This window comes from Schistocerca gregaria, unplaced genomic scaffold (genome assembly GCF_023897955.1).
Source record: "Schistocerca gregaria isolate iqSchGreg1 unplaced genomic scaffold, iqSchGreg1.2 ptg000649l, whole genome shotgun sequence".
Lineage (NCBI taxonomy): Eukaryota > Metazoa > Arthropoda > Insecta > Orthoptera > Acrididae > Schistocerca > Schistocerca gregaria.
Genome location: NW_026062034.1, coordinates 580,001 through 592,500, shown reverse-complemented (window position 1 = coordinate 592,500; position 12,500 = coordinate 580,001). Strand labels below are relative to the sequence as shown.

The window sequence follows — 12,500 nt, the reverse complement described above, 5'->3', positions numbered from 1 at the left end:
CAAGGCGAGACCTTCACTTTCATTACGCCTTTAGGTTTCGTACAGCCCAATGACTCGCGCACATGTTAGACTCCTTGGTCCGTGTTTCAAGACGGGTCGTGAAATTGTCCAAAGCTGAAGCGCCGCTGACGGGAGCGATTATTCCGCCCGAGAGCATCCCGAGCCAACAGCGGCGCGGGTCCGGGGCCGGGCCAGGTAGGTCCGTCATCCGGGAAGAACCGCGCGCGCTTGCCGGGAGCCCGAGCGCCCAAAGGGGCGAATCGACTCCTCCAGATATACCGCCGAGCAGCCAGCCAGGACACCGGGGCTCTGCCCAACAGACGCGAACCGAGGCCCGCGGAAGGACAGGCTGCGCACCCGGGCCGTAGGCCGGCACCCAGCGGGTCGCGACGTCCTACTAGGGGAGAAGTGCGGCCCACCGCACACCGGAACGGCCCCACCCCGCGGCGAGTGGAAAGGCAACCGGACACGACCCCGCCGCGGATTGCTCCGCGCGGGCGGCCGGCCCCATCTGCCGAGGGCGGGGGCCAGTGGCCGGATGGGCGTGAATCTCACCCGTTCGACCTTTCGGACTTCTCACGTTTACCCCAGAACGGTTTCACGTACTTTTGAACTCTCTCTTCAAAGTTCTTTTCAACTTTCCCTCACGGTACTTGTTCGCTATCGGTCTCGTGGTCATATTTAGTCTCAGATGGAGTTTACCACCCACTTGGAGCTGCACTCTCAAGCAACCCGACTCGAAGGAGAGGTCCCGCCGACGCTCGCACCGGCCGCTACGGGCCTGGCACCCTCTACGGGCCGTGGCCTCATTCAAGTTGGACTTGGGCTCGGCGCGAGGCGTCGGGGTAGTGGACCCTCCCAAACACCACATGCCACGACAGGCGGCAGCCTGCGGGGTTCGGTGCTGGACTCTTCCCTGTTCGCTCGCCGCTACTGGGGGAATCCTTGTTAGTTTCTTTTCCTCCGCTTAGTAATATGCTTAAATTCAGCGGGTAGTCTCGCCTGCTCTGAGGTCGTTGTACGAGGTGTCGCACGCCACACCGCCAGCCGGCTGTGCACGCTACCGAGAAAGTACCGGTATGCGAACCGCCAGGCGACGGGCGCGCATCGCACGTTTAAGGAGACGCGGCCGGCCACACAGGCGACCACGACACTCCCACGTCTCCGAAGCGGGACAAACGCCGCGCGCTTCAGTATACGTAGCCGACCCTCAGCCAGACGTGGCCCGGGAACGGAATCCATGGACCGCAATGTGCGTTCGAAACGTCGATGTTCATGTGTCCTGCAGTTCACATGTCGACGCGCAATTTGCTGCGTTCTTCATCGACCCACGAGCCGAGTGATCCACCGTCCTGGGTGATCTTTTCCTTTTCAGTCTCCCACTGTCTCTTTCAAGACAGTAGCATTTGCGGGACTGAGGCGTCTGACGGCCCCTGTTCCACTATTTTTTTGTGTCCAACGGCCTCACAGCCGATGGGCGTCGTACGGCTCCACACCGGAGCGGACAGGCACTCGGGCGAACGTCATTCAAAACCGGCGCCAGGCGCCAGGTACCGCAGGCCAGCCGCTCCAGAGCTTCAGCGCTCGTACCACACAACAACAACACTTCCGCTAGTTTTGAGAGGCACGCGTGGTTCCGCACGCGGCGCACGGCCACTGCCGTACAGGTAGCGTGTTGCGCGACACGACACGCACATCGAAAGACATGCAGTCTAGTCGGTAATGATCCTTCCGCAGGTTCACCTACGGAAACCTTGTTACGACTTTTACTTCCTCTAAATGATCAAGTTTGGTCATCTTTCCGGTAGCATCGGCAACGACAGAGTCGATGCCGCGTACCAGTCCGAAGACCTCACTAAATCATTCAATCGGTAGTAGCGACGGGCGGTGTGTACAAAGGGCAGGGACGTAATCAACGCGAGCTTATGACTCGCGCTTACTGGGAATTCCTCGTTCATGGGGAACAATTGCAAGCCCCAATCCCTAGCACGAAGGAGGTTCAGCGGGTTACCCCGACCTTTCGGCCTAGGAAGACACGCTGATTCCTTCAGTGTAGCGCGCGTGCGGCCCAGAACATCTAAGGGCATCACAGACCTGTTATTGCTCAATCTCGTGCGGCTAGAAGCCGCCTGTCCCTCTAAGAAGAAAAGTAATCGCTGACAGCACGAAGGATGTCACGCGACTAGTTAGCAGGCTAGAGTCTCGTTCGTTATCGGAATTAACCAGACAAATCGCTCCACCAACTAAGAACGGCCATGCACCACCACCCACCGAATCAAGAAAGAGCTATCAATCTGTCAATCCTTCCGGTGTCCGGGCCTGGTGAGGTTTCCCGTGTTGAGACAAATTAAGCCGCAGGCTCCACTCCTGGTGGTGCCCTTCCGTCAATTCCTTTAAGTTTCAGCTTTGCAACCATACTTCCCCCGGAACCCAAAAGCTTTGGTTTCCCGGAGGCTGCCCGCCGAGTCATCGGAGGAACTGCGGCGGATCGCTGGCTGGCATCGTTTATGGTTAGAACTAGGGCGGTATCTGATCGCCTTCGAACCTCTAACTTTCGTTCTTGATTAATGAAAACATACTTGGCAAATGCTTTCGCTTCTGTTCGTCTTGCGACGATCCAAGAATTTCACCTCTAACGTCGCAATACGAATGCCCCCGCCTGTCCCTATTAATCATTACCTCGGGTTCCGAAAACCAACAAAATAGAACCGAGGTCCTATTCCATTATTCCATGCACACAGTATTCAGGCGGGCTTGCCTGCTTTAAGCACTCTAATTTGTTCAAAGTAAACGTGCCGGCCCACCGAGACACTCAACAAAGAGCACCCTGGTAGGATTTAAACGGGGTCCGCCTCGGGACGCGAAAGCACCCCTTCGGCTCGCCCCACCGGCAGGACGTCCCACGATACATGCCAGTTAAACACCGACGGGCGGTGAACCAACAGCGTGGGACACAAATCCAACTACGAGCTTTTTAACCGCAACAACTTTAATATACGCTATTGGAGCTGGAATTACCGCGGCTGCTGGCACCAGACTTGCCCTCCAATAGATACTCGTTAAAGGATTTAAAGTGTACTCATTCCGATTACGGGGCCTCGGATGAGTCCCGTATCGTTATTTTTCGTCACTACCTCCCCGTGCCGGGAGTGGGTAATTTGCGCGCCTGCTGCCTTCCTTGGATGTGGTAGCCGTTTCTCAGGCTCCCTCTCCGGAATCGAACCCTGATTCCCCGTTACCCGTTACAACCATGGTAGGCGCAGAACCTACCATCGACAGTTGATAAGGCAGACATTTGAAAGATGTGTCGCCGGTACGAGGACCGTGCGATCAGCCCAAAGTTATTCAGAGTCACCAAGGCAAACGGACCAGACAAGCCAATCCGATTGGTTTTGATCTAATAAAAGCGTCCCTTCCATCTCTGGTCGGGACTCTGTTTTTTTTTTTTTTTTTTTTTTTTTTAAAAAAAAAAAATTTTCTTTATTTCCATAAACAATGTTAATTTTACATCTAGCCCACTGCCTTATTTGATTAGTGGGCCAAGTTAGTTATACAAGGGTAATTAGCAGCTAATTCTAAGTTCTATGTAGTAACTAGTTAGTATATAAGTGAACAGTAAGCAATGGGCAACATTATTGTTAGTCTACTACAAACATTTAATCTTTAGACTAGTTACTAATCCTACAGCGTTACAGTTGTGTCAGCTAATTTATATAAACCTACTGTAGAGCCTTGCTCATTGAGCTAACCCCAATGAGCGTGCCCCTGACACTGGGCAGGCCGAGATGGTGATCGCTGCAGGTTACTAATAATAAAATCTAAAAACTAAGTCCTACAACTAACTTATCCTAATGTCAAGTCAGGTGCGTTGTCTGGTTTGGTAAGGCTGCACCCCACCCCCCCAGAATCCTGTGGCGCGGCGGATTCAGACTGAGGAAGTCGGCCTTTCCGCGCCCAGGCGGTTTGGGAGTAGGGTATCATACTCTATCTGTGTCCTGGGTTATCTCTTTTTGTGCTACTATAGGTCTTTCAGGTAGTCCTTTAGGACTTTCTGAGATACCGCGTTAGCCAGTTTGTTTATGATGTCGAAAGTGTCGCGATGTCTGATTAGTCTAAAGGTGTCGTTATGTGGTAGTTGGTCCCGCAGTACTGAGGCCACATCATTGAAAAGGGGGCACTCGTAGACCACATGGTCAGGAGTACCCTCCGGAACACCACAGTCACACGCAGGTGTCGCCTTTTTACCAAATCGACATAGATATGTCGAGTACGGTCCATGCCCAGTGAGGAAGTGGATGAGTCCCCGGGATGGATCGAAATGTGACATTTCCATCCTTTCCCTAACATCTGGTAGGAGCTCAAAGGTACGACGCCCTGTTTCTTCGGTTTCCCACGAAAGTTGCCATAGCAGCTCCCCTTTTTTCCTAATTTCTACTTTATTTTCTGTCCTGCTGCCCAGAATTTCCTCGGTTTTTTCCAAATTCCCCTTTTTAGTCCAGTACCAAGCGGCCTGCTCCCGAATTTTGATATCCAGGGGGCAAAGCCCCATAATAACTAACAGGGCTCCTCCCGGTGTGGTTCTGTATGCCCCCACTGATCTCAGGATCATATTTCTCTGCACTCTCCTCACTGTCATGGCGGGCACCACCCTCGTGAGCCTGTGTGCCCAGACTCCGGATCCGTAACCCACTATGGATGTTAGTATACTGTTATGATAGAGTTTGATGAGATGTGGTGGAAGATGAAACCGCTTATGCCCAATGGAGATGAGGTTGTTGAGTACCTGTAAAGCTCTTTGAGTTACGGTTTCAATGTGTCTACTGAAAGTCCACCTTTCATCAATGATGATACCTAGATAGCGTGTCTCACGTCGCCGGAGAACTGGTGATCCATCTATCCTAACAGTTGGGTTACGAGCTAATTGTCCCTTTAGAAGAAGATAGGTAGACTTGGCCGGTGAAATTGTCATTTTTGTCTTGCGGCACCACAGTTGGAGTGTGTTTATTGCTCTCTCGATCTTAGGCTCTATGTCCTCTCGGCTACGGCCGCCGACCAGTAGGAGGAGATCATCTGCGTAGGCTATCACCTCCAGCACTTCGTCGCTTTGTTGTAATGTATCTAGTAAGGGTTCCATGTGGATGTCCCAGAACAGCGGACCCAGTACGGAACCCTGGGGACATCCCTTGGTGATAGTTTTCCTTACTCTTGTGCTAGCAGATGATAGCCAGACCTCCCGATCTTCACAATAGCTCCTCAGACAGCCATATAGCGGCCCTGGACACTCCTTCTCCCTTAAGCAGGAGAAGAGCGAAGGCCACCACAGGTTGTCGAAGGCGCCACTTATATCCACCATGATGCCAACAACGTACTTGTACGGGGTAGAGCCGCAGACCTCGGCCGCCAGGGCGATTGCATCAGATGCCGATCGTCCAGACCTGAAGCCAAACTGCCTGTTGCTCATTCCGCACAGCACTCGGTGTGCCGCCAGTCTATCAGCCAGAAGTCTCTCCAGAATCTTCCCAAGCAGATCAAGCAGGCAGATAGGTCTATAAGATTTGGTTTCTGCTGGGTCTTTGTCAGCCCCTTTCTTTATAATTACCACGTTTGCCCTCTTCCATATTCGAGGGAACTTTTTCTGCTTGAGGCATTCGTTATATAAATGAGTTAGAGGGGCGACTATCTGGGGGGCCAGGAATTGCACCACTTCCGCCACAATACCGTCTGGCCCAGGAGCTTTTCCTCTCTTCAGGGAATTTATGTGGCCAGCTACCTCTTCTTCTGAGAATGGGTAGACTGCCATATCATTTTCATACGCATTGTTGTTATTCTCCCGCAGCTGCCGTTGTTCATCTGTCTCATCCGCTGTATCATCAGGCAACAGGGAGTGGAGAAGGACCTCAGCAGTTTCCTGCCACGACCCCGTCATCCGGTCCCCATGCCTGACGGTTGAAAGCTCCATCGGAGAACGGATCTTTTCCCGGACAAGCCTGTAGGGAACTCCCCATGGGTCTAATGCTAGTTGGTTCAGAACAAAGTGTTCCCAACTTTTTGTTCTAACTTCCCGTAGCTGTTTTTGGAAGTTATCTTTGGCTTCCCGGTAAAGCTGCAGCCATCTTTGTCTTTCTTGCCAGACGACACTGCGCTGGTAGTGCCTCCTGAGCCTTCTGACCGACCGGCGCATCTCCTCTAGTTCAGCAGACCATGGTGATGGAGAGGCCGCCATGGCCCTCCTCCTAGTAGGTACGGCTGCCTTGACTGCTCGAGTTATTACTGAGACCAGTTCTTCGGCTCTGTTGTCAACGTCAAAGTGTCTGTGGTCGTCACCTTCTGATATCGGAGGAATGTCGCACTCCCCAGCAAGTCTCTCCCAGTCGGCTCTATTGTAATTGTATTGTATTTCCCACCCCATGGCCCAGCGGCTCTCGCCATCTCCTATGTTGAAAGTAATAAGATTGTGGTCACTTGTAGTGGCATTCTCAACTACTTTCCATTGCTGGATTAGGTATGCTGCGTTTGGCGTAGCCAGGGTCACGTCGATGTTTGTGCCTTGGCCCCCTCCCGCCGCATAGGTCGGAGGGTTGCCTGGCTTGTTAGCCACTACAAGCTGCAAGGCCATGATGGCTTCTTCTGCCTTCTCTCCATTGGGATCCCTGGTGCCGCTGTACCATAAGGGGGATTTGGCATTCATATCGGCAGTCACAAATGTTTTCCGCCCCCGCAACGCCGTGATAGCTGTGGTGAGATGAGCTAGGTGTCTTTCAATATCATCACCATATTGAAAGTATGTGTTGATCATAATAATAGCTCCTGCTGGAGATTGTAGCTCCACGACGTTGCAGTGGCTGGTTGTGAACTGCGTTAGAACTGTAGCCCTTATCAGTTTGTTAGTGATAATAATTGCCGCTTTTGGGTCTTCACCTCTGCAGACGACTTGCCAGGTCGCAGCTGTGAAAGCAATCTTCCCGTTTAGGGAGTACGGCTCCTGCAGGCAGACCACATCCAGTCTCCTCTCCTCCACTTCCCTTCGCAACTCCTGCATGACAAGTCTGCTGTTATGGGTGTTTAGTTGGCCAATGGTGATTTCCGTCATGTAGTTGTCTATGGAGTGTATGTGTGAATCCTGTCATGAGGCCATGTTTTGTTCCAGTCGAATGTGATACGTCCATTTGCCAGAACAGCTTGTCGATAAATTTCATTCAGGTCGAATTTTTCTCCACGTCTGTCAAAGACTTTCTTTAGTAGGTCACGCAGGGCTCCGAAGTCAGTGGGGAGATTCACTGACTTGAGTTGAATTCTGTCCACAGCCTCCATTACCGAGAAGGTGACTCTCTGTCCATATTCATGTCCCACCCGAACCACATGTCTCAAGGCAGTGGTCAGGGTAGTCGGCTGCTCCAGCCTCGCCAGTTGCATGGTGAGTTCCAGGTTTGGATAGACTCTGACTGGATCGACAGGTGGCAGTCTCACTACAGGATCTTTTATTGCATCTGGTTCACTTGAACTAGTTATTTTATTTTCTTGAACTGGTTGTTTTGTTGTTATATTTAATTCTGCTGAGACTGCCACCGTCTCTGGTACAGGATGCCGTTGCCGTAGGTCTTTTGTCGGCCTTGTTTCCCTGCTTGGGGAGGAGGGGAGCGTGACTGCCAGAGGCCTCGTTTGTGTCCCTCTATCCGTAGTGGTAGAGTCGGTTTGAGTGCTTTTATCTACGGTTCTGGTTGTGGTGCCCATGTGCAACCTCAAGAAAAGCTTGAAAGCACTCGCCCTCAGGGCATCCCTCCTCCTTTTGCTAGGGGATTTCCTTTTGGGCATCCTGTTGGCTTTGGTTTGATCAGCCATAGTCTATTCTTGAAATAAGCCTTTGTTCCAGAAGTCTGTAGGTGGGGCAGCTACGTCCCGTGGTACCACAGGGCTTTTTACCCCGTCTCTTGCAGGGGATACAAACCGCCGCCGCCCTACAGTCCTTCCTGACGTGGCCATCCTCGCCACATTTCGAGCAGGCCGACCCCCTGGTACAGTGCCTCAAAACGTGGTCGAGATCTCCACAATTGTGGCAACGCGGTACGACCAGAAAGTCGCGTGTGTTAATGGCGTGAAAGCCGACATATAGTCTGCCCATTGCTGTAATTCTTTTCCACATGTGAGCGGAGACCTCGGCAACGTGATGGACCACATCACGGTCCCGAGGCCCGGTTTTGAATCTCAAATTGAAGTTTGCTTTAAATTCTTCTTCTGTCATATCATCAAAATTCTGAGCCTTTATAGATTTTTGCAGTTCTTCATTCGTCATGACTGTTGGTACATCATACAAGATGACCAATGGGTTTCTTTTCCTCGGTGGCTCGCATTTGACCACCGAGTTTAGTTTTGCATTATTCAACAGTTTCTCTTTGTCTTCTTCTGAAGCTACTTCAACAATGACAGAGTTTCTGCTGGGTTTTACCTTATTTATTTTAATTTTGTCTTTAGCTGGATTGATAGTTGTCGTAAGCAATTCCTGTATTCTTTTAACGCTAGTGTCTTGACCTGGTAGGGTTCTTAGGAATACCGTTGTGTCAGATCTTTTAGTAACTTTTGCAATGGTATCCTTTGTAGTCTGCGGTTTTGGTGGCGCTTGTGCGACCACCGCCGCCCAGGTCTTTCCGGGTTGTTTCCTTAGTCTCTCATTTTCTTTTGTCAGTTCTTCCACTCGGCCCTCAAGCTTGGCGTTTGCGATAGCCCACGCCGCCAGTTCATTTTTGATTATAGTCAGAGCCGCTTGACTAATTTTACCATTTTTAATATGTTGCTCGAGGAGCAATGATATTCTCGTGTGTCTTTGTAGAACGTTTTCCTCAGTTGCCTGTCCCGACTCGTCCTGAGGAGCGGGTTCAGACATCACGGAAGCTCGCGTTGGCGCACTCGAATCACTCGTTTCTGGTGTAGCCATGATGACGAGTGATAAAAAAGGGGTGGGAGCCCGTCTCTTGCCCCGGACCGGCTCCTCTGGCATGGGGGGGGACTTCTGCAGCTCGCTCACCGACCTCGCCCCTAGGTCAAGAGCACTCCAGAGCTGCTGGGTTCAGCGCGCCGTTTCCAGCGCACTGGTCCCCCTCGGTGACTTCGTCATCGGCGATTTCACGCGACGCACCCCGGCAACTGCACCCCGCACTCCGGAGAGGCGGATGCACCTCTCGCCCTTCGCCGCCTACTTGCCCGAGTTTCCACCTCTCGGCCAGGGACCCACTCCTACTCAGGTGGCGGGCCGGTCCCCCAGGCGTTCGGCGGTCTGGACCCATCTAACCTGGCCCAGGCGATGTTACCACCACCTGGGTTTGGCAGAACACGCCCCGGATACCCAGGGGCGCGGCGAAGCACCCTTGCCGACACGCGCCGCGATCCCACGTCGACAAACGAGATCGCCGGCATGCAGAGCACCTGTTGTTCTGTGCCCTGCGAAAAGAAGGGACTGATGTATGGTCCCTCGACACAGCTCCCCCTGTGCCATGCACCCTTCGCTTTCGCATCGGGTTGGGTCGCAGCTCTCCCTTTTGTCGCAAGGCAAAAAGCCAAGCTTAACGTCTGGCACCACGGGAAGGCGGAAAGAGCCACTTGGGAAGGAGAGGCTGTAAGAGACGCGTCACTTCCCCTGTGAGGACTGCCGCGGCACGCCCGTCTGGAAGCGATACGCCCCAGTGCGAGCCTCCGTGCCTTACGGCGCGCCGGCTACGGGCGGGCCCGCGCCGAACGCGCCGTCGAGCGACCGACCTCACGCCAGACTCGGGACTCTGTTTGCATGTATTAGCTCTAGAATTACCACAGTTATCCAAGTAACGTGGGTACGATCTAAGGAACCATAACTGATTTAATGAGCCATTCGCGGTTTCACCTTAATGCGGCTTGTACTGAGACATGCATGGCTTAATCTTTGAGACAAGCATATGACTACTGGCAGGATCAACCAGGGAGCTGCGTCAACTAGAGCTGAGCAGCCGGCCGCCCGGGAGTGTGTCCCGGGGGCCCGCGCGAACACGCAAGCGTCCGCTCAATTATTCTGCAAACAGGAGGAGGCCGAGCTCCCCTGCACGATACACCTCGAAACCCTCTCAGGTCCCGGCGGCGCGCAGCGCCGTCCTAGGTACTTGGTCGGTTTCGAGAGAGGCGCAATCGCCCGGAGTTAGGCGAGTAGACGGTTTTAGTGCGAACACCCTTGCTCCCAACTGAGCTTGCCGCTGCCGACAGAGGCCCGGGAGCGTGCTGTCGTGGCATTGCCGGCGGGAGACAACACGCGCCACCTATGGTGACCGGCAGCTCCAACGCCAGCGCCACACAAGGGCAAAGCCCCACTTGGGTGCAGAAGCGAACTCTCCCAGCACAGCGCACGCGCCAACACGTCCGCACAACTGCGATACAAACCACCTGCGAGAACCGCTGGGGCGACCGAGCAGCAGACGGCGTCGCGGCGCCGAGTGCCAGGCGGCGGCGCATCCTCAACGCACACAGTCCTCAATCAGACCAGCACACTGCAGATGTCCACCGCGCTTCGCACCGGGCTCGGCTGAACCAACTTTGGCCGCCAGGCGCCGCGTGCAGGGTGCGCCGCAGCGTAGCTGCACCGCCTGCCGGGCCCGTCGGCTGGCGCTCCTGCCACTCGGCGCCCCCCACCAGCCGCCTGTTGCGCGTGCGCCCACGCAGCGCGCGGCCAACACGCCGGGCGGCCCCCCTTCACCGGCCGGGAACAGTCCCACCAAGCCACCGCCGCGTATCGCTTCATACCCACATGGACCTAGTCACGTGTGTGGATGTGGCGGGTACCGCTGAAACAACCGGTTAATAGCTGTACCGATCGTCGCCATCACAGATTCACCTCCAGCGTGAACAACCGCTCAACAACGGATTTCCAGTTCATTTGCGTATCTTGGGCAGTAAACGTAGATGTCCACCTACATTTGCGAATTCAACAATTCTTGCATGCCAGGATGTCATGTGTCACGACACGCTACATCAGACCACATACACACTGCGACATGTGCAGAAGAGAACACGTGGAAGGTGGCCCGCGCACGTATGCGATGTCCCTTCCGCGATCCACTGTCAACCGGCATCTGCGGCATGTCCCAGATATGGAACGCGGTCCACCAGGGTAGCACTTTGTGTGAGGCAATACGACAAAGTCGGAATACACGCGTCACTACATCAGACGGCTCACGCTGACCTGACCTGACCTGACCTGACCTGACCTGACTCACCGCACCACCACCCCCAGCAACCCAGGGTGACATACAATGCGTTCGTACGTTCCTCCCACACGCCTCTACGGCGTACCACAGTGCAACCTAGCTGTTATTGGGAGACGAGACAAGTAGCATCGAGCACAACATATGGAAATTGAGATTCGACACCGTTGGGCACAGCCAGCGTACGGTCACACGTATCACACTACTTCACTCTGTACGTAACGACCGATGATCGGTACAGCGTGTGGGTTACGCGTACGACATCAGCGGACAATGGACACAGACCATACCACGACGTACACTGAGGGCGTCGACATCTGAATGCAACTGAACAGCTGCGAGGCTCATTTAACACTCAAACGCCAGACCGACCAGCTTGAGAGGACAGAGACACAAAGAGGGGGACAGAGGGGGGGGGGGGCGGCGATATAGTCCTATTGCAGTACAATTGACAGTGGATAGCGGGAATATGTGGAAAGTAAGCAACACTCGCAAGACATCTACATGAGGATAACAACGACACCAGAGATTCCGAGCAGTGAACTATGTTAGGCAAAGGGACAACGTGGGTTAGGTTAAGGGACAACGTGGGTTAGGTTAAGGGACAACGTGGGTTAGGTTAAGGGACAACGTGGGTTAGGTTAAGGGACAACGTGGGTTAGGTTAAGGGACAACGTGGGTTAGGTTAAGGGACAACGTGGGTTAGGTTAAGGGACAACGTGGGTTAGGTTAAGGGACAACGTGGGTTAGGTTAAGGGACAACGTGGGTTAGGTTAAGGGACAACGTGGGTTAGGTTAAGGGACAACGTGGGTTAGGTTAAGGGACAACGTGGGTTAGGTTAAGGGACAACGTGGGTTAGGTTAAGGGACAACGTGGGTTAGGTTAAGGGACAACGTGGGTTAGGTTAAGGGACAACGTGGGTTAGGTTAAGGGACAACGTGAGTTAGGTTAAGGGACAAATTGAGTTAGGTTAAGGGACAACGTGGGTTAGGTTAAGGGACAAATTGAGTTAGGTTAAGGGACAAATTGAGTTAGGTTAAGGGACAAATTGAGTTAGGTTAAGGGACAAATTGAGTTAGGTTAAGGGACAAATTGAGTTAGGTTAAGGGACAACTTGAGTTAGGTTAAGGGACAACTTGAGTTAGGTTAAGGGACAACTTGAGTTAGGTTAAGGGACAACTTGAGTTAGGTTAAGGGACAACTTGAGTTAGGTTAAGGGACAACTTGAGTTAGGTTAAGGGACAACTTGAGTTAGGTTAAGGGACAACTTGAGTTAGGTTAAG

General features: G+C 53.2%; 1 non-coding gene and 1 pseudogene across 1 annotated transcript; both read right to left on the bottom strand.

Annotated features, from left to right (window-relative positions):
• LOC126317964 (large subunit ribosomal RNA) overlaps positions 1–1,016 on the bottom strand; it is a 4,791-nt pseudogene extending 3,775 nt beyond the window's left edge.
• A 188-nt stretch (positions 1,017–1,204) lies between these two features.
• Positions 1,205–1,359, bottom strand: LOC126318011 (5.8S ribosomal RNA). The gene has a single exon (XR_007557100.1). It is a non-coding gene; the product is annotated as a 5.8S ribosomal RNA (ribosomal RNA).
• Positions 1,360–12,500: the final 11,141 nt, after the last annotated feature.